At 35.0% G+C, this 21599-nt stretch overlaps 1 long non-coding RNA gene across 1 annotated transcript in view; it reads right to left on the bottom strand.

The window, feature by feature from the left end:
* The window catches only part of LOC128315532 (uncharacterized), a 39090-nt gene extending 20744 nt beyond the window's left edge, over window positions 1–18346 (bottom strand). Inside the window, exon 1 of the long non-coding RNA XR_008298366.1 lies at window positions 18166–18346. This is a non-coding gene — a long non-coding RNA (uncharacterized LOC128315532). The remainder of the gene's footprint in view (window positions 1–18165) is intronic.
* Window positions 18347–21599: the final 3253 nt, after the last annotated feature.

The following is a 21599-nucleotide window of genomic DNA, read 5'->3' as shown; positions in this document are numbered from 1 at the left end:
ATCTTACTAATTAAGTTTGTAATAAAGATAGCCAATTGTGAATATTTTATTTTGGTGATGAGAAATAAATTTTCTGGGGAAGAAAAGGCTATAATTTAAAGAATTCTCTGTTGGCTTCTTTGTACATGGTTGTATTGACTTTGAGACCTTGTGACTAGATCAACACTTCTAGTGTGGTATGAAATAAATATATTAAAAATGCATTTTTATGGGCATGACATGGCAAGAGATTAAGTCTCTTGCTCAAAGTTGTATGGCAAATTGGTGTGGTGCTATTATATATTCAATTTATGATCAGGTCAATGAATGGGTTTGCATTTGTGAGAGACTAAGCTTAAAACCCAGTAAAAGGACAATTGATGACATAGATGAGAAGATGGCTCACCCCCAAAGTAGCAAGAATGGCACTGTTTTTATGACTTGCTACTTATTCTTGATCCCAAAGCTCAACATAATGAAATGTAACAAAACATTTAGAACATTCAGCTTATGAAAAGTACTTGCTTTTCTAAGATGATATGCCTATTTATGACACTGAGTTCAATGCCACTACTTAATTGTAAAAAATATAGCTTAGAAAATTCTAAAACAAGGAGCCACCAAGTCTCAAGTTTACAATCATTCTTTAGATACTGTTGAAGATTGTTTTCATCACTTAAAACAATATTTCATGTGTCTGTCAGTGAATCATCATACACTCGATCTCATACAAAAATAACTGTATTTGCCAATAGTTTGCAGTCTGAAGAAAAATAAATCTCTTCAACTAAACACATCAAAATGTTTTAATATTTGCCTATATTGATTTTATATTGATTCTCTGACATTTATTCATCAATTTATTCACTCAAGAAGTTTTGGCAATTTTATCCAATGTCAAATAGCATAGGTCCTTATTCTCAAGCAATTTGTAGCTTAGAAAAAAAGACGAATAAGACATATGTATATACTAAGAAACTGTGTTAGTTAATTCTGTTAAAAATATTTGCCCACTTTATAAATATGTGAAAAAATGATATATGGTAGAGTTTTCTCTCCCCACTTTTTTAAATGTATATATAGACATTTAAAAAAATGATTTCAGCCTTTGGGGGCACCTGGGTGGCTCAGTCAGCTGAGCATCCGACTTGGGCTCAGGTCATGATCTCATGGTTTGTGGGTTTGAGCTCCACCTCAGACTCTGTGCTGACAGTTCAGAGCCTGGAACCTGCTTCAGATTCTCTGTCTCCTTCTCTCTGCCCCTTGCTTGCTCACTCTCTGTCTGTCTGTCTCTCTCTCTCAAAAATAAATCAACATTAAAAAAAAATGGTTTCAGCCTTTGAAGTTAGCTTAAATAAATTTTTCTTACTCTAAGATTTGAAAATGATTCTTTCATATATCTTTATAGTATGCTATAATTTCATTTTTACTTATACAATTATAACATTCTTGAATTAATATAATATGAAAGAGAATTTTTAAATGTCTAGCAGTTCATCAAGCACCAGATAGTATTGTCTCCACTTAAAATAATGAAACAGACATTATTCCTATTCTTGAGAAATCTTATTTTTATTATTTATTATTTAAGTTAATTTTTAGAAATATTCTCCTGACTTTTTCTGAACTTATTTATTTTATTAATCCAACTAGCTATTCTAACAACAATTAAATCATGTTTTAATTATTGAAACTCAAATTGGTCTGGTTACTTTTACACTTTCATTGACTCTAACCTTAGCTGGACCCACAGCACGACTAGACAAATTGTGCCTGTTGGCACTTTCTCATTCACCTTGTGGATAGTGCAAATTTTTACCCATCTCGTCTATCAGAAGCCCAGTAGATAAAAGCAACAAGTAAGAGTAAAGCATTACATGAATTGCAAATATGTGTTTTATCCAAGAATAATTGCCTGGAAATAACAAAGGAAAACCAGGGTGACAAGGGACACAATTTTCTTTCTTCTTAAATTCTACCATAGAGTGAACAAATAAGGAAAAATAAATGTTCAGATCTTGAATATTAAGTACCCTTATTTTCCAAATAACTATTTTTGATTATTTTGTTGTTTCTGTTGTTGCAAACAAGGACCACTTAAGAATCTTATTTAAAATTATCTTTACAGTGGTAGTGTTATGGAGTAGTGTTTAAGAGCCATGCTCCTTTATATGAATCCTAGTTCTACAGCTGATTATTGTGTAACCTTGTGCACATTAATTCACTTTGCTGAGACTCAGTTTTCTCATCTGTAAAATAGGGCTATATTAATACCAGCCTCATAGGAATGACATGAGTATCGCATTAGTTAATATATCTAAAGAACTTCGGTTGGGTCTGGCACATAGTAGAAACTTGATAAATATCATTATTGTTAATACTATTATTGCATTGCATTATTGAGTGACAAATGTTTTAAAGTTAGTTATATAAAAATATTTTGATATTGCCCAAGTGAAACTATCAACTCACTTTTTTTGTTAATTTCACATTCAACCTGTTATACTAATATTAAAGCATAACCTGAATAATGTCCCCTCTTATTTTTATTTCTCACATGATATCACTAGTGACTTAACTCACAATATTTTCTAGACAATTTTTACGCATGATAGTTAGTTTCAGCTCTTTACTCTTTCTCAAACCTCTTAAATCCAATTTTTTTTAAATTTCTGAATTTTCGTGTTCTTATTGTTTGAAAAGAGAGATAGCATAAGTTAGAAAATGCATAGATATGTGAGTTGAACTTGAATTTTAATTTGTATATATTACATATGTGTCATTCATTACCTATGTGTGTGACTTAGAGGATAAATGACTTCATTGCTCTGAGCCTGAAGACCTTAAAGTCTAAATTGCAAATCCTACCCTGTAGGATTATTGTAAGCATTAACTATTATATATTTAAAATACTTAGTAATGCAATGGCACATAATAGATAATCAATGGTAGCATAAAGTTGAACACAAACAGCAGAAATGGAGAAATATTCCCACATATAAGACACAAAGCAAAATCAGAATAAAAATGAGATGCCACTTCTCACCTACAGTTTGGCTAATATATAAATAAGGAAATATTTTAAAAATATCCAGTATGGCAAAGGGTTGAAAAAAAATGGAAGTCTCACAAACTGTTGGTGATAGGGTAAAGGGTTACAGTTCTATTGAGGACAATTCTGTAGTATCTATCAAAGTTTAAAAGACAGTCTTTGACACAACAATTGCATGTTTTGAATCTCAGTTAACAAAAGTCAATAAATGCAACAGGCTGGGAATCCTGCAAAGCAGTCATCAGAAAAATGTGGATCATAACCAATGCGCAGGAAGAAACACCTTGACACTGAACTAAAGGCTACCAGCTACTCACGATGTCAGTGGCTCCTCTCATTTCAAGGTGATTATGAATCGTCAGGTGGTTTACTTAAAGTGCAAATTCTTGGATGAATTTCCTGAAGGCTCCCATGTAATTCTGAAGATGCTGGCTCTCAAATCACACTTGAAATACCAAGGCTCAAGAACTTCCTGCTAAAGTAGTACTTGAAACAAGAGATTAAGGAATTGACCATTTCTGCCCCCCATTCACACCCCTCCCCACCAAGGGCCAACAGGATTCAAACCCAAAGCACTTTTTCTGATGACCCCATAATCTGACTCAGAATCCAGCTCAGTGCAATGTCCCACCTTTCAGGTACAAATTACTTAGGTCTGTGTGCATCATATGGAAACACCAAGCTACCTTTTCCATTTTCTTATGCTAGGCGTTCTCAAACAGATTGCTAGCCCTAATACCCAGACTTTTTAATTCAGCAAATCTGAGAGGAGGGTGAGAATTTGCACTTTTAATAAGATCCCAAGAGATTCAGATCCTGTTGGTCAGGGGCTATACTTCAAAACCACTGTTTTATGCAATAGTTTATGTGCAAGAAAACCAAACCAAAACAAACAAACTCATGCCAATACTAAGTGATTTTTAAAAATACAAAAAGTTCAAATAAATGCAAAGGAAATATATTTCTTATTTGAATAGTTCAAACTGGAAAAACAGGTCCTTTCAATCCTTCCAGAAGACAAAGGAAATAAGATTGGAAAAACAACTTCAAAGCTAAGGGCGCTCCTTGAAAATGCCCCATACCTAAGCTGAGAACTGCAGATGTGCAAAAAAAAAAAAATACCAATCACCCCCTAAAGCAGGAGAAATATTTAGAAATCAGTAGTTTTTCTATACACTAATAACAAAGCAGTAGAAAGAGAAATTAACAAAACCACTCCATTTACAATTGTACCAAAAAGAATAAAGTTCCTAGGAATAAACTTAACTAAAGAGGTGAAAGACCTGAACTCTGAAAACTATAAAACACTGATGAAAGGAACTCTAAGCATATGGAGAGAAATTTATTCCACGTTCATGTATTGGAAGAATTATTGTTCAAATGTCCCTAATACCCAAAGTAATCTATAAGTTCAATGCAACCGCTATCAAAATACCAACAGCATTTTTCACAGAATTAGAACAAATAATACTAAAACTTTTATGGAACCACAAAAGACACCAAATAGCCAAAACAATCTTGAGAAAGAAGAGCAAAGCTGGAGCAATTACAACTCCAGGTCTCAAGATATACTAGTAAGCTGTAACAACCAAAACTGTATGCTATTGGCACAAAAATAGACACATAGATCAATAGAACAGAATAGAGAGCCCAGAAATAAACCCATGTTTATATGGCCAATTAATCTATGAACAAGGAAGAAAAAATTACAATGGGGAAAAGACAGTCTCTTTAATAAATGGTGTTGGGTAAACCTGACGGCTACACGTTAAAAAATGAAACTGGGCCACTTTCTAACAGCATACACAAAAATAAACTCAAAACGGATTAAAGACCTGAATGTAAGACCTGAAGCCATAAAAATTCTGGAAGACAACACAAGTAGTAATTTGTCTGATATTAGCCATAGCAACATTTTTGGTATGTCACCCAAGGCAAGGAAAACAGAAGCAAAAATAAACTATAGGGAGTACGTCAAATTAAAAAGCTTTTGCACAGTGAAAGAAACCATCAACAAACCAAAAAGACAACCTACTGAATGGGAGAAGATTGCAAATGATATATCTGATAAGGTGTTAATTTCAGAAATATATAAAAAACTTATGCAACTCTACACCAAGGAAACAATCTGATTTAAAAACGTGTAGAGGACCTGAATGGACATTTCCCAAAGAAGACATACAGATAGCCAACAGACACATGAAAAGATGCTCAACATCACTAATCATCAGGGAAATGCAAATCAAAACCACAATGAGATATCATCTTATACGTTTCAGAATGGCTAAAATCAAAAGACAAGAAATAACAAGTGTTCACGAGGATGTGGAGAAAAAGGAACCCTTGTGCACTGTTGGTGGGAATGTAAATTGGTACAGCTACTGTAGGAAAACAGTATGATAGTTCCTCAAAAAATTAAAAATAGCAATACCATATGATCCAATAATTCCACTACTGGATATTTACCTCAAGATAGTGAAAACACTAATTCAAAAAGATGTATATACCCTTAAGTTTATCGCAGCATTATTTTCAATAGCCAAGATATGGAAGCAACCGAAGTGCTCACTGACAGAAATATGGATAAGAAAGATGTGCTCTCTGTGTGTGTGTGTGTAGCGGGGGGAGGGGTATGGGTGCAGGTGTGGAATATATACATAGAATATCACTCAACCATGAAAAATGAGATTGTGCCATTTGTGACATCATGGATGAAACTAGAGGGTATTATGCTAAGTGGAATAAGTTCAATTGACAAAGACAAATACCATATGATTTTACTCATATGTGGAATTGAAAAAAAAACAAACGAATAAAAAAACAAAAAGCAGAATCAGACCTATACATATAGAGAACAAACTGATGGTTGCCAGAAGAGAGGAGGATGAGGGCCTGGGCAAAATGGGTGAAGGGGAGTGGGAGATACAGGATTTCAATTATTGAATGACTAAGTTATGGGAATAAAAGGCATAGAATAGGGAATATAGTCAATGATATTGTAATAGTGTTGTATGGTGGCAGATGGTAGCTATGTTTGTCGTGAGCATAGCATAGAGAAGTTGAATCACTATGTTGAACACCTGAAACTAATGTAACATTGTGTGTCATCTATAGTCAAATAAAAAAGAGAGAAAGAGAGAGAAAAAGAAACATTCATAAGATGTGTAAGCATTGCTATTAACAGTGATAATTGATAAGGATGAATCTTGTAAATTTTAAATGGACAAAAAAATCTGATATGTATTGCATCTATATTAAAATATGTCATAACTGTTCCCTTGGCATGACTGTTGAGATTAAGTACTCAGGTTTAAACATAACCTTTTATGTAATACAAGAAGATAAAGTAAATTCTGTGACTGCTTACCTTCCTCAAGCATCAGGGGGACTAAAGTGCTACAGAGATAATCAAGGAGAGGCAAACATAGAACTTTGGTTAGTAGTAATAATTCCTTTGTTTGGAGTCTGTACATGTGATTCTTTAGATTGAACCAATTCCTTTAGGAATAAAATTAAATTTTCCTGGCGATGTTTATACAGGATGGGATTTGGGGTCAGTGAGCATAGGTTGCCGCTGTTCCTAATGTGATTTTTTTTAATGTTTATTTATTTATTTTGGGAGAGAGAAAGAGAGAGAGAGAGAGAGAGAGAGAGAGAGAGAGAGAGAGAGAACAGAGTATGGACACAAAGAGACAGAGAGGAACAGAGAATCCCAAGCAGGCTCTATGCTATCAGCAAAGAGCCCTACACAGGGCTCAATCTCATGAACTGTGAGATCATGACCTGAGCTGAAATCAATAGTCCCACACTTAACTGACTGAGTTACTCAGATGCCACCCTAATGTGATTTTTAAAATCTTGAATGTGAACATCAATAAGCTTTCAGACAATTTGAATTCTTTCTATCCCTAATGTTAGTTGAAATTAAAATAAACCAGGTATTTATCCAGAATGATTTATCACATGACTTAGCCATTATCTGTTTATAAGGTTCCTCTTAGATTTGAAAACCTCAAACTTTTAAAAATATAAATTAACTTTGAGAAAACATCATTTACATTTGGAAACTTGAAGTCAAATTGGTCAATAATAATAATAATTAATAATAGGGTGCCTGGGTGGTTGAGCTAAGCATCCTCCTCTTGGTTTCAGCTCAGGTCATGATCTCATGGTTTGTGAGTTGAGTTTGAGCCCCACATCTGGTTTGCTGCTGTCAGTGCAGACCCACTTCAGATCCTCTGTCCCGCTCTCTCTCTACTTGCACTCTAAAATACATAAATATTTTTTAAAAATCTTAAAAAAATAATGATTGTCCTAAAACACATAACTGATTTGAAGGAATTTATTATAAATTTGCTTTTTAAAAAGAAAAATGTGTCACTGGATTTAGAATAATTATTCCCAAAGCAGAACCTAGGACTCTGAAAAGCCCTTTAAAGTTCTTTCAGTTTGATAGTTTATGTTTACTATTTTTAACTATTATTATGTACCTGCATGAAATTCTGACATACAGTTAAAAATCAAGGGGGCTGATATTTTTCTTGTATCTATTAATCAATCTATTTATACTTCTGAGGAAGTATTGTATTATCTATATATCTACTTGTATAAATATACAGATGCTTTCCTTTGCAAAAGTTGGAACATAAACTACATATATTAATTTGTCTTACATTTTTCATGTAGCATTGTCAACATTTGTATTCTACATCATGATATGTAGACCTGTCATTCATTTTATTAGTGGTATCAACTTTCAAAATACAGAGATACACTAATTTAATTTAAGACATTGCTATCAATAGCTTCTTACCAAATTTTTGCAACTGCAAACAACGCAGCAGTGAATACTCTTATCAGCACAACTTTGTGCACATACAGGACAGCTTCCTAGAGGCAGAATTGCTTGATCAGATTATTTGCTTTTAAAGTTTTGATGGATTATGCCAATTTGTCCTCCAAAGAGCTTGTACCAATTTATTCTTCCACCGAAATGTTGTGAATGTTCTGTTTTCTACCTCTTCTGTAACAGTGATGATTAAAATATTTATTTTTTTCCAAATGAATAGGCGAAAAATGACATCTCATGTTCTTTAAGTTTATGATTATTTGATTGTTACTTAAGTTGAAGGGATAATGAAGAACGCATCCTACTAACAGTGGGGGAAATTGGGAAATAGGTGTAACACAACATTCAGGTTTCAAATTGTATTAAAGTTAAGGTTTAGCTGGTGATATGGAGAGACCCCAAAGAACAGCAGCTTCAATATTATGTAAGTTTTTTTTCTTTCTCTTTCTTGCTCATAAAACCTTCTGCTAGTCTGGGCTGGTGGGGCAGCTCCGCTCCATGTGGTCATCCAGGGGACTCAGTTTCTTAGCATTTAGTATACCTAGCAAATTATCTCCATCTGCATGGTGACAGCTGGGCTGTGAAAATCTACATATCAGCTTGTGGAAAGGGAATAGAGAGAAATTCCAGGGCAAGCAACTTCCGATATATAAATACAATAGACAGACATTGCACACACCACGTATTCTCACATTCCAATGTCTAGAATGTAGTCAACTATCTGTATGTAGCTACAAGGGAAGCTGAGATATATGGTCTCTAGCTTAACATCTAAGTGTTCAAAATCAAAAATAATAAATGTTAGCTATTTTCCTGATATCTGCTTCTCAAATGAAGAAATGGTTGCTTTGCCCCCAAATTCTGTGTGTCTGCCCTGTGTCAGAAGTTTCACTTAGCATCCTGAGGGACTGAGGAAAAAAAAATATTTGCCAGGTGAGTAGTTGCTTTCCAAGGAACCTGGGACTGTGTTAATTTTCTTCAGTAAAGATATCACTTCCAAATAATAACTACAATCATACAAAGTTTTTGATAATCTAGTCATTCTCCAAAATCCATCTAACCATCTTCCTAGGGGTGGATTTCCTGGGTCTTTGTTTAAAGACATCCTAGGTCTGGAAATTGACTGGGACTATAAGAAGTAACGAATTCCCCCTTTGGCAACTCAAGTTAGATTTTTGTTTACCAGACATATGCTTTTGCCAATTATACAGATCAAGTAATACCTCTTTGGCTGCCCATCCACTTTATACCAGGGGACATTGTCATCAATTAGCCACAGCCACAGATTCCTGGAGGTCAAAACACTGGTTGCCACTCAGTCTCTGTGGCTGATTATGGTAATTGCAACCACCTTTTCTATGATGGTTAAGCACTACCACATGGTCTTTGCCATTCCAGGATTGTGTTATTCCCACTGAAATGAGAGATTCCAAAAAATGAGAGATCCTATACAATAGCAGCATCCTTTGCCTTTATTTTCAGTTTTACAAAGGCCGTCACCTTAAAAGTTCTCAAGGATGCCACTCTCTTCTTTGTGAATTCTCTTAATTTTTTATTGCCTTGATGGAAAGAGTATTCTCTGGAATCTCCTGATGGACATGGAAGGAAGGTGTGTAGGTTATATGCAATAAATCTACCTCAAAAGTCTCAATGCTCGAAATCTTTGGTTTCCTTCCTCCTAACGTGGAGGATAAGGAAGTTATGGCATTTTGACATCATGAAATGTTGGTTTTCATTAAATCCAAGATTCTGTAGTCAACAAAGGAAACTACTAAATGTACTTAAAGCTGCTTTGGCTGACACACTAAATTCAAAATCCTAGGTACACACATCCTTATAAGTAAGTTGGCCCAATTCACGCTTACATTTTACTCCCTTCAGCATAACACTATTAGAACCCATCCCCACACAGTTCATCAGGTTCCTACTGATCCAACTTTAAAAGACCTTCTAAGTCTTATAATAATGCGTACTCTATCTCTTCTGGAAGCAGGCTTATCAATTTTCCACCTGAGCCATTCTGGGATCTAGCTGTAGTTATAGATAAATATGTGAAGAGAAGTGGTAGGGGTGTGTATTAATAACTGACATCCCTTTGTGAGGCACAACTCAGATGAGGTCATTGAAAGTCTTTATGCACGGAAAGATTATTTTTCTCATTCAAGGGAAGACAGGCTACTGCTTCACACACAAAAATCTTGAGGTGATTTGGGAATCAGAGTTCATACCTTTAAGTGGGTATATCCAAATATGTTCATCCCAAGTCTCAAGTCCAGCTTTTCAAGTAGTGCTCTAAACTTGCCATTAGATTTGTGCTGATGCTGTACATTTATATAATATAGCAATTCTGAAACCTAAGCTACTATATTTTGGGTCCAATCCTCAGGCATGGTGCCCTATAGTTACTAAAAATAAGGGATTTTTTTTTAAGGTCACCACAGAAGCTTTTTAGTTCCCCACTAGTGTTTTGGGTTTGAAATTTAAGTCCTGTACTTATCTTTTTGTTTTCGTAAGTTCCCAGGATGGTCAAAAACAGCTGGTATACCCCATATTCTTTGTAATTATCATTATTGTCATCAAAAACAAATGCTCCAGCCATTTGATATCTGGCTCTTCATCCCACATCAGCACGGAGTAATTATGATTCCATGACATGCCATTACTAGTCTCCCATTTTCCTCCAGGAAGACCATGTGTTCATCAAATATGCTAACAAACCAATTCAGAATACCATATTGAGGATCTACTTTATGAGGCTATGTTTGGTGCCCAGGACTGTATTTGTTGAAATCCCTACAGAAAACACGATTCTCCCCAGATGGTTCAAATGAAGAGATTTCAACAAAGGGCTATCAATGTGTGTATATGTAGGTTGAAGTAAGGCATCCAGACACTAATATCAGTAGGGAAATGTATAGTCCTAGGACCAGAAGTTCAAGGAGGAAATGAAGTTCCTTAAGCACAAAGAGAGTTAGAATTATAAAAAAAAAGGTACCACCTGGTTGAAGCTTTGGACTTGGAGGGATGAAGCTAGTGTTGAATATACCTGCCAAGCCATGGAAGCATCGGGGAAAAAATAACTCTGACTTCTCTCTCCTTGCACTTTCCAATCTTCTGCCAGGGCTTCCCCTGGCTGAATGTCATTGGAAGCCAATCAACTAGGGAAACTAGAAGATGCAGTCCTTGGACATAAGTCTCTTGGCTAAAGAGTTAGGCAGGAGAATGGAGAAATGGAACTATGAAGAGGTGCCTGGTGGTGGCATGGAAGGGAGATGCAATAGAAGAACTAGAAGCAAAGATAACTATTCCTCGTGGCATCTCATCTTATCCTTTTACTAATACTATCTGCTTTTCCACATTTTATACATAGGGAGAGTGAGGGTCAAGGTGGCCAAGTAAATGGCCTAAGATCACATAACAAACAAATGGTCAAGACCAGGATGACCACAGTCCTGTCTAGTGCATATTTATATTCCTCCCTCTTCTATACCATATAATGACTTAAACATTTAGATATGAGCATGGAAATGGAAGGAGACTGAAAGCAAGGGAGTTGGAATGGGGAAAAGGTACAAACAAAGCATGCATTTTTGATATTCTTGAAACAAGTAATTTTAAAGGCATCTATTTTCTTAAGAGAAGTTATCACAATCTAAGATTACTTCTTGTAAGTGTGTCAACTGGTTCCCTTATTAGAATGCAAGGTTTATGAGGACAAAGAGTTTGTTTGTCTTGTTTATTGCTATATTTCTGGTACCAAGATCTGTACACAATATTTAGTAGATTCTCAAAGAATATTTGTTGAATGAAAAAGTAAATAAATGAATAAATTAGTGGGTCAGGATATAAGCATATTTCTTTGGAAAAACTGGAGCACAGAATTGTATCCAGCAATATTAAATTTGTAAATAATCCTGAATACCATTTAACTTTTCCTGAATATTTCCAGGAAATCCATTTCAAACTATATAGGTAGCTATTCCCTTGTTTAAATACACCAGTAAATATAGTTATATCTATACCAAAGGCAATTAGTTATGTCTTTATCCAAAATTTAACCTCTATAATATTAAAGATAATATCTTGATCACAGCAATCTTTTAAATACTTATTAAGAAACAGTATAATTATTGTTCTTCTTATTTAAGATATTGTTACTTGTTCTTTCAGCTTTTCTTCATGTAAATTAATTTATAGGTATTTTATCCTCCTGGGTACTCTCTTCTCTGTATAGTCTAATTTTTAAGTATTTTTTTTAAATGTTAGAATTCAATGATATAAACTTAATATAATATTCCATATGTTGACTGACTGGTCAAGAAAAAAGTAGGATAGCTGCTTCCATTGTTTGGGGAATTATATCTCTACTAATTAACCTATAAGTAAAAATGATTTTCCTTTGTAGCCATACCCAGTTGTTGACTCACAAAACTGCTCTCAAATCCAAGTCACTGTGTATAGGTCAGGTTGATATTATCAAAATAAATTTTGAGTTTACTGGGCATTTTGCATAAGTGCAACTATATCCATTTTGCTCACAGTCTATCTGCAGCACTTCGCACAGTACTGAGTATACAACAGCAACAAGGCCAACAACAACACAGTAATGGTTAATACTTACGAGCACATACTTACATTCCAGGCACAGGATACATACTGGGTCAAATTGTTGTTTTATTTACTAGAATTGGCTCCTGATTAGTTAGTGGGACTTTACCATTACTAGCTTTGTCTACACATTTAACATTCCATGTTTAGGATGATGGCGGGAATCCACTTCATTGTGATGTTCTCTAGGGTTCACTGGATACTGACCACAGATTCCAGTCTGTTCCATCTGCACAGGCTCACAACGGGTATTACCAGAGCTGATTCACCCTATGTACTTAACATCCACATATTTCTATACATTTTTCCTTTCCTCATTGCCTAACTTTTTAGCTGTGTCTTGTTTGTTTGCACAACTTGTCTAATTCATGCTCTACCTAAAACACAGTGAGGTAAATGGACTAAAGGAAAGTCATTGTAATATCTAAGGATATACTAGAATTTGAGAAGCATAATTACATTTGAATGGATGTGAGAAAATGACAAATGTTTGAGTAAATGTTTGCACATCTGTGTGAATGACTGTGAAATCTTCTGTGTTTATCTATGATTAGCATTATTACATGGGGCTGATAAAATGTATACAAACAATTTTCTTAAATTGAATAAAACATTTTTTCCTAATGGTACCTTTTGTGATCTATAAGACCAATGGCAAGTTATGTCAGGTTAATGTATAGACTGAAGTGGAGTCAAGAAACACTGGGATATTTTGCCCAGCTATATTCCTTCCTATTGCTCATTATAATACAGCTGATTATTTTTCTCAATTCCCCCATCTGCCATGAGGCTGGCAGTGCATGAGCCTGCCAGTGCAGAGTAGATTTTGCCACTCCATTGATGTTGGAGATGGGCATGTGAAGTTTTTGGCCAAAGGGCATAGAATTCTGAGCCAAAGTCTTCATAGGGGTCACACTTTTCTGCCTGCTTTCTTGGCCTCCTGTGAACCACTGTGAAGAGACCTTGGTTCATACAACTCCTGGTCCTAGTAATATATGGAGACAGACCAACTTGCAGTTTACCTATAGCCTGGGACCAAGCCCAGCCAACATACCCCCTATAGCAGAGTCACCCCAGACAAACTATAGACTGATGAAAGGGAAAATAAACAAGCGTGGTCACAAAGTGTTAGACCTTTGAGTGGTTTGTTACATAGCATTATAGTAGCTATCCCTGATTTGTAAAGTTACATTGGGTTTTAGGGGAAAATTTATACCAAAAGATGAGATTTAAGGAGAACCTGGGTGGCTCAGTCGGTTGAGCGTCTGACTTCAGCTCAGGTCATGATCTCACGGTTCATGGGTTTGAGCCCTGCTTCAGGCTCTGTGCTGACAGCTGAGAGCCCGGAGCCTGCTTCGGATTCTGTGTCTCCTTCTCTCATTGCCCCTCCTTCACTTGTGCTCTGTCTCTCTCTCTCTCAAAAATAAATAAATGTAAAAAAAAATTCTGAAGATGAGATTTAAAAAAGCTGAAGGTGATGCCAGGAGAGGAGCACAAGATAGAACTTTGAAAAGCTGAGAAAGGAATGGAAGTTATTAAAAAGAATGAAAGTCCCCTTTGCCTTCAATTCCTGGCCTCTTCTCACATACAGGGTTAAACTGTCATCTTACTATATCAAAATTTTAGCTTATAGGGTGTCTACTAATATGAGTAATGAATAAAATATAGCTAGTAGCAAAGAACTAGTTTTTCTTAAAAAAGAATAAATTGGAGGATGGAGGGTAGGCACAGGGTCTATGGTTCAGTCTACATGAATCACCATTTCCAGTGAAATTCTGTGTGCATCTCAATTAGGTTTAAATGTTAGAGATCCATTTATAGAGTACAACATATCTGTTTTTGATATCCAAATCACATGCCATGGAAAAGGTGATTGAAAAAACAAAAAGAAAAGGACAACTTTCTTCTCGAGGGAAAATTTTTTTAAACGTGCTGCAAATGAGTTGAAACTTTGATTTAGGTATATTTTGCTCCCATCCTACTATGAAAAGCTGAATGGAAAAAATGATCCACTATTTCTAAAACTTGGAAATTAGGAAGTTACTCTTCAATACTTTTATGGATATATAACTAATGAGAAATAAATCCAGTTACATTCTTTAACTCCTGCCACCTCCCAAGAGTGGTGGCTCAATTCAGCATGACCTGATGTCAGCTCAGGAAATTTCCACCCTGAGATTTTTCTTAGCAGAGTCAAAATCAGTCACAGTCAGAAACAGATAAAGATTGTTTTTAGGAGAGTACCTAAAACTGTATTTAAATTCTATCTTTTAAAGTTGCAAAGGGCTTGGCTAATGATTTTCCATAGTGTCATTTTTAAACTATTTTGGCATGTTCTATGAACAGTACATACATTTACTATTCAAAATTAATAAAAAGGCATTATATTTCTTGGAACAGTATATTTTTGAGAAAGCAAAAATCCATCCCCAGGACACTGACGTTATCCAGCTTGTTAAGGGTGACAGACTTAGGCCTGGGTAGACGTTGGCCTGAAAGTAGATTGAGAGTGAAAGAGGAATTTGGAATAGGCTGGGTCTCAGACAAAATGATGATGATGTGGGTTCCAGGTGGAAGAAACACTGGCTGGGTTTTGGAAATGTCTCCACTCACTTTCCCCAGCTGAATTAACAGTATATTCTCCAAAGACATTCTTTTTGTGTAGTTCTATACCCACTACAGGGAAAGTTCCAGGACTCATCCATTTTCCTTTAATTTTTTCCCCCCTGAATTCTGTAAGGCTGTTCAAGAAAGAGGAAAACCATTTTGGAGATGGACTTGTAAATGAGGTATAAATTCATAATGTGGTCAGTTATTAATTATATAATGAATAGACTAAGAAACAAGCAGAGAACAGTCAACTCCCTATCATTGGAAAATAGAGACAGAGGGAAAAGGAATGTGCATAAAGATAAGCCAAATTACAATGAAAGGAAAAGTAGCTAAATGGACTTAATTAAAATATTACTTAGGGCATATCCAACATTTGGGAGCAAATACTCTATTTGGTAGATATCATTTAAAATTACAAAAATATGGGAATGCAAGTTGGTGCAGCCACTCTGGAAAACAGTATGGAGATTCCTCAAAAAACTAAAGATAGAACTACCTTACAACCCAGCAATTGCACTACTAGGCATTTATCCAAGGGATACAGGTGTGCTGTTTTGAAGACACATGCACCCCAATGTTTATAGCAGCACTATCAACAATAGCCAAAGGATGGAAAGAGCCCAAATGTCCATCAATGGATGAATGGGTAAAGAAGATGTGGTATATATATACAATGGAGTATTACTCGGCAATCAAAAAGAATGAAATCTTGCCATTTGCAACTACGTGGATGGAACTGGAGGGTATTATGCTAAGTGAAATTAGTCAGAGAAAGACAAAAATCATGTGCCTTCACTCATATGAGGACTTTAAGAGACACAACAGATGAACATAAGGGAAGGGAGACAAAAATAATATAAAAACCAGGGGGGGAACAAAACAGAAGAGACTCATAAATATGGAGAACAAACTGAGGGTTACTGGAGGGGATGTGGGAAGAAGGATAGGCTAAAGGGGTAAAAGGAACTAAGGAATCTACTCCTGAAATCATTGTTGCACTGGATGCTAACAATTTGGATGTAAATTTAAAAAAATAAAATTAAAAAAAAAGAAAAAAAAGAAAAAAATTTAAAAATAAAATTGCAAAAATAATAAAAATTTAGTTCAAAGACACTAAGCTTCAATTTCTTTCATAAATAATGTCCAAAAATTTTACCATTAAACAGTTTGAACTGAACTGTTTACATTTTAACAGATTTATTCTTTGTTAATTACAGGAAGAGGAACCAAGTTAAGCAGAATCGGAGTCCCTTTCCAACCACATTTTTCCAGCTTTATAGCCAATATGGTAGCTTTTGTCTGGGTTTCATGCTGACCCTGTAATTCAATCAAAAGTTAGTCCCCATTAGAGCAGGGACTGAGCCTACCCTCTTACAGTCATCAGCACTTAGCAAAGGACCCAGAATGTAGCTAAGGTTTCATAAATATTTGTTGTATAAAAAGCATGAATGATGGGCTATTGGCCAGGAGTAGAGTGCTAGGACTTGAGGGGGTCAATGAAAATGGTTCTTTACTCTGCTTGATTCCATAAACCAACTGATAACTAGGGCAAAATAGTAAGATGGAGAACAAAATAATCCATGATAAAGTAATATATGGCTTAAATGTGTGGGCAAGTGGACTTCCTAATTCTGGCCCTCAGAATTAGAGAAATGTATACATAGGCATAATCAGTCCTGGACCACCAGACACTTTCTCCTGAAAAGAGAGTGGAAAGAGAAAGAGGCTAGTTTATACACATCTAGTTTCTTCCAGATTCATCCATCAAATTGAATCCTTTGTCCACTGGTTATGTTTACTTTCAGAAAGAAAATGCCTTCTAAAATGTAAACTTTTTGATAATTTTTAGAAATTATAGAACTTCACAAATGCGTCCTCTTAGTGTTTGCCTCCACAAATTAGCATTAATCAATCCCCAAATAATCAAGAGTTGGATCTAATTTCCCAAAATGCCCATTAAGTTGTGAGACAAATCCTGAGCACATCATTGTCCCTCCATGGATGAGTCACTAAATGAGGCCATTGACACAATTATGCATGAATCATGGGAAAAATCCAAGTGCCAACTTAAAATATTTTGAAGCTTTTTAGGGATTTGTGAAACATGTTAGGTTATAGGAAATTCTTTGGTTAACTCCATATAAAGTGGACTCTTAAAATCATAAAAAAAATTTCAGTTTCAACATACTTTTAACCTTAAAAAAATCAAAACTTAACTGATTTTAGGGTCAAAAGTCTTAGAAACTACTGAGAAACACATGGTTCCCATCAAAACATAACAGACTGGTCAGCCAAAAATTCACCCCTGAATTGTCAAACGATTTAAAAGCCACTGAGTATAAATTATTAAATTATACTGAAAGAAAAGTTTCACCCTATTTCATTTCTTATAATGGAATTTTTCCTGGTTCTATTGGTCTAAAAACTGCTGCAAATTATTTCAAATAGTGACAAATGATTGAAAGTTGTCAAATTCAGTTATTTAAATAAAATAACAAGTTACAAAGTTATACCTTATCTGGGACACTTAAAAAGTAAATAGGAATGGTTTAAAAGAGAAAGAGAAAAAAGTTAAATAGTCAAGCCAAAATATTGTATTGAGAGAATTAATTTTGTCAGAGAATTGTTTTCTTCTTAAATTGAAGCTAAGTCAATGGAAACTTCTGATAAAAATCACAGATTTGATAAAAATTCATGAGTAATTCTGTTTCTATTTTTAGCTCTATTTCTCATGAAAAAAAAACCCCACAAAACATAATTTAGGCTCTTTCAGAATACAACTACTATGAGTTCTGATTTCATATGGGTCAATTGCAGATATTTTGGAATAGTTTAGACTTCCTTAACCTTGCATTTTTTCCATGATGTTTTCATGGAAAGAATATAATAATTTCCGTAACATTTTATAGGCCTTTATCAATTTGTAATACTATATAGCATATATTTCTGTCCAATCTTCTTTACAAGATAATTTTAAGGAAAAGTTTTAGTAAAGAGTCCAAAAAGTATAAAAATACATAAAATATTGGAGAAATAAAGTTTCTACATTCCTACACTTGCTTACCTTTTCTATTTCTCTCACATCTGCCTCTTGTTTTCCCAACAATCTCCTTGTGGATGTTTTCCCAACTTCTCAATGCATGTGTTAACTCCGAAAACTTCTCCTCCAATCTAATGCTTTCACACACTGTATTTCTTTGGTGATCCCTAGGAGAACCTGAATGTTCTCTTCTCACCCATGGTCAATCCTAATTTTGTACTTCCTAAAAGATTTTTTGGGGGGGAGGGTGGAGAAGCTATGTCATTATCTACAATTCAGTTAAAACTCATTGCTTCTCCCTCACACTGACTTTCCACTCCAAATTTGGGCTGCATTCAGGGGCACTGTGTCTATCCCAATCTCTCTAGCCAGGAATGTTGGAGTCATCTTATTTCCTTTATCTTTCCTCCCTTAGATCTACCGCACCTATCCTCACTATCATTAAATAACCAATTTTTTTCTTTTGACATAGTTCTCTGACATGCTGTATCTTCTAGAGTAGAATGAACAAAAAGTCAGTTGTTTTAGAATACAAATATTAATTCCACTAGTATAGAGATCACTCTGAATAGAAACAGTTACTACAAGTTTGGTCTCATTACTTGTTCTTTACCTTGACAGAGTTTAAAGGTAGATATATCTACTAGTGCCAAAGCAATCTTTCCTGCTTTGGATTATCAGCAGCCAGATAAAAAGAGAATTATATATTATGGGAGAATTATATACTTATGGAATAAATATATACGGAATAAAGCACACAAATCATTTGAATCTATTCTGTAGCACCTACTTTTGTAATGCTTTAAAGGGGTTCTCAAGGTGTCATATCTTTTGTCCTGGCTTCTCAGATTGATCACATACTTTGGGGGCAGCAACTGCTTCTGATACTGTGAGTAACAAGTTATTGGCATCCATGATTCTTTAATCTTGGTGGTTCATATGACACAAATAATGTGCTATTAGCCTTTCATACTCTTTCCTCTAACCCCACCTCTTCATTCCTTTCACTGCCTATTAGCTAACAGGAGAGCCAGTCATTTCATGACATAGCTTTAAATTCAATCTTGTCAGAAGCAGAAAGATAAAACAGATTTCAAGACACTTCCATTTATAGAAATGTTGCTTACTTATTCATATGTTTAGAAAAAATTATTTGATAAGTAAGTACAGTTAGTTATTCCACATTGGTGTAACCCTGTGAAAGATGAGTACCATGAAAAATGGTATCTTGATAAGAAGCTTTAGCCATGAGGAAAAGATAGTTATATACAACTTATACATACCAGTTTAGTTCATACATTTGTAGACTTTGTTTTTCTTTGAAAAACATTTGTTTGTCAAATAATATAAAAAACTTCATGAAAATTGTGCCAGATTATTAAACACACCTGTATAATTTAGTTGATTAAAAGATACACAGATGACTTTAATGATCAAAATGCATGGCCATCTTACTAACTGAATTCATTAATCAACTAACAGTGGAGTAATCAGTAGTAATTAGCCGTCAGCCTCCTTTTCATGGTCATTTTACTAATTAAAATGTTAGCTTTAATTTGGAGCAGAGGAAATATAAATTGAAAACGATTTTTTCTAACTACAGATTATAGTGGCCAATCCATTATTGGTTTGCTTGTTAAAATTTCTATGAGATGACATATAGTTCCTGCGGGCATTTCCACCTTATGGGACCTGCATGTAAAATTACTTACCAGTTAAGTGTTACAGTAAATGGAAGAATTAAAAAATACTTTTACGGGTGCCTGGGTGGTTCAGTCGGTTAACCGGCTGACTCTTGATTTTGGCTCAGGTCATGATCTCATGGTTTGTGAGTTCGAGCCCCATGTCAGGCTCTGTGCCGACAGTACAGAGACTGCTTAGGATTCTCTCTCCCTCTCTTTCTGCCCCTTCCTTCCTGTACTCTCTCTTTTTCCAAATAAATAAATAAACTTGAAAAAATACATTTAGATTTTACTGTCATCTTATTTAGAAAAAAAAGCTTCTGAATAACATAGGAAACTATCAACAAAAGGAAGAGGCAACCTATGGAATGAGAGAAAATATTTGCAAATCACATATCTGATAAGGGGTTGATACTCAAAATATATAAAGAACTCCAAGAACTTAGCAGCATAAAGAGCAATCTGATTAAAAAATGGCAGAGGAATCGAACAGACATTTTTCCAAAGAAGACATACAGATGTCCAACAAGTACATGAAAAAATGCTCAACATCACTTATCATCAGGGAAATGCAAAACAAAATGGCAATGAGATATCACCTCACATCTGTTAGAAACTTTCATCAAAGACCCAAGAGATAACAAAGGTTGATAAAAGTTCCACTATTAAGTGAATGAGTCTGAGAATCTAATGTAAAACATGGTGACTATAGTTGGTAACATTCTATTATATAATTAAAAGTTGCTAAGAGAGTAGAGGTTAAATGTTCACACTTTAAGTAGATTATAGACAGATAAACGATGGGTAAAAACATTAGGTGATGGATGTATTAATTAACTAAAGGTGGGAATCCATTATCAATGTATACTCTACTAACCATGATGTTACACTTTACACACCTTCTATTTTGTTTATCACACCTCAATAAAGTTGGAAAAAACAAATAAGAGAAAAATTTTCATTCAACCCTATAAAATACTCCCTATTAGCTTTCAGCTCATTGAATATAAGTGCCCAAACAGAATTTCAGCCGATCTCAAGAACTAAGATATGAAGATACGTTTATCTTAGTTAATAAAATTTTCTGTCTCTAACACCAAAATATAACAAATCCATTAATGAAAAGGTATAGTTAGAGAATTGTTCTGTTATCACTCTAATTAATATGTTTAAAAGTAGGGGTGCCTGGGTGGCTCAGTCGGTTAAGCGTCCGACTTCAGCTCAGGTCACGATCTCTCGGTCTGTGAGTTCGAGCCCGGCGTCGGGCTCTGGGCTGATGGCTCAGAGCCTGGAGCCTGCTTCCGATTCTGTGTCTCCCTCTCTCTCTGTCCCTCCCCCATTCATGCTCTGTCTCTCTCTGTCTCAAAAATAAATAAACGTTAAAAAAATTAAAAAAAATATGTTTAAAAGTAGGTGGAGAAATGTGGAAAATAGAGGGGATAAAAGAAGAAAATTTAACTTTGTATTGTTCAATCAGGTCCTTACAGCCATGGGGTCCAAGGGTGGCTATCAATGGGGGTACTTTATCTAAAAGGCTCTGATACAAAGAATGCTTATGGACAGTGTTCCAAGACACCATTACCTTAATACCTCCTGCTTGAGGCAAAGCTACACACAAATGCACATATTAGACCAAGGTCTTATTTTTATGGAGAATTCCACAGACTATATGGACACTCCACTCCAGTGTTTAACAACTGTCATGAAATTCTGTATTATTCTATAAGGTCATTCTTTCTCCCTGTTCTGATGAGATTGAGAACATCTGGTCCTCAT

The sequence above is a fragment of the Acinonyx jubatus genome, chromosome B2, assembly GCF_027475565.1.
Source record: "Acinonyx jubatus isolate Ajub_Pintada_27869175 chromosome B2, VMU_Ajub_asm_v1.0, whole genome shotgun sequence".
Lineage (NCBI taxonomy): Eukaryota > Metazoa > Chordata > Mammalia > Carnivora > Felidae > Acinonyx > Acinonyx jubatus.
This window is presented reverse-complemented; position numbering and strand designations above follow the sequence as displayed.